This window comes from Solanum stenotomum, unplaced genomic scaffold (genome assembly GCF_019186545.1).
Source record: "Solanum stenotomum isolate F172 unplaced genomic scaffold, ASM1918654v1 scaffold18559, whole genome shotgun sequence".
NCBI lineage: Eukaryota > Viridiplantae > Streptophyta > Magnoliopsida > Solanales > Solanaceae > Solanum > Solanum stenotomum.
The window spans coordinates 69,616-71,688 of record NW_026025100.1 but is presented as its reverse complement, the minus strand read 5'-3'; positions in this window follow the sequence as shown (position 1 = coordinate 71,688).

Sequence of the window (2,073 nt, the reverse complement as noted above, 5' to 3'; positions counted from 1 at the left end):
GTTGGAAGTGAGGGGTGCTTACCATCCGAGCAACTCTCTCTCGTCTTTTTCAAATTTTCTTGATTAATGCGCGGTACATGATAATTTTTAGAATTAATATATAAAATTTTGATTTTATAATCTCTTAATTAAATCAATCTAGATACAAACGTGATAATATTGTTTGATAATATAATTATAATTGATAATATTATTTTATGTTATTTTCATATGACATAAAAAATATGCATGGTTGTATTGTTATTTTATTAGTAATTATTGATAAATTTAGTATTTAGAATAATTAAGGACATTTTAGTAAATTTATAAATTACAATACAGTACGATACAATCAAACCAAACAATAAAAATGTTATTAAACAATAACAAACAACACAATCTAGCCAAACAATAAAAATCATGTTATTAAACAGCAACAAACAACAGTCTAGCCAAACATTGTATCTACTATACAATTCAATACATTATGAAATAATGGGTAACAATGATCCAAACAGAGTGTAAAAATATTATTATTTTCCTTTATTATGATTATGTTACACATAATCAAATTTAAAATATTTTAATAAGATTTCTCATTGATCAATTTTATGTTACATATCAGTCTAATTTTTGATGGCTTAAGCAAATAAATCTCAAACTTGAATGTATTAGATGTTTATTTTTATGGACTAATTTTACCATATATATATATCGAAGAGTCAAAAGTATTAACTGGGGCAAGTGAAAGCTTGAAAGTTTTCGATTTAACTTGTGTATTGTCACTATTAAACAATTTCAATTTAAAGGTAATTAAGTAAACAATTCATAAGGAGAAAGCAATTTCGTAGTTCATGTTAAATTATACTAATAATATATATATAAAAAAATTATATACACCTGTCTTTGGATTGAGATCAATCCATATATCCTTTTCCTAGAATTTTTATATATATATATATATATATATATATATATATATATATATATATATATATGCATGTTGTAATTAACTATGGCTTCAAAACTTGTTGCATAAGTATTATACAGTCAACTAATGTAGAGTTTGTTGACGACATTCAACACGTATTATAGTAAATTACTGGAAACTTCGTTATGGACTCTATCTTATACATAAGATAAGGATAAAATATTTCGTACACCCCCACCTTTTTCAAACCTTATTTCTTTTTTGACATCGAAGTGCGTAGTTATTATATATTTTCAAGATAATTAACCTAATTTTGAAGAAAAATGACCCCTAATTAGCTTAAACAAAGACTCCATATCAGAAATTGAGACAAAGAAAGTATCAATTATCAGAAACTTCTAACTCCATGCAAATTTTCTAGACAATGGAACTATGACAATAATGAGAGTAATTGTTTTGAATTATACTCTTACCATTTCTTCTTAGTAGTGTTCAATTCTGAACAAACATTTAATAAATAGAGATAAATGTCAAAAACACATCTAATGTTAAGGTTGAATATTTTGTCCATGTGGAGTGTGATGTGAGATTTTTTAAAATAAAGGAGAGAGTGTATTACACACACTATGATGATAGTGATATAAAAGCGAGAGGTGTGTTTCTCAAATTAATAAGTGATAGTTTAGATATGAAAGAGAGAAGTGTGTTTTTGACACTTATCTCTAATAATATGAATACCTTAGTATACTGTATCTTATATTGGAGTATTATTTTTCTTAATGGACATGAAATGAACTAAAGCTCCACTTATTTTGGGACGAATTGAATATTCTTATAAGCTTTAAACAAAGACCACGCTCAAGTCAAGAACAAAAAGATAAGCATGATATTATAGTCTGTTATTGCTATTGAGAATATAAATATAATTAACTAATAAAACTGTGCCCTTTCTAACAGTTTTAGATGAGAAAATAGTCACATACTTCAATATGATATCAAACAGGCAAAGGTTTGAGCTGCACGTGAAGGGGCGTGTTGAGAGCAACTTCCAAGAATATCATCTCTGCACTCCCTAATAGTCTGTGTGGAAGGAGGGAGTTGGAAATGCTTGGAAATTAAATGGAAACATACATAAAGTCAATAACTGTCGGTGTACTCCTAGC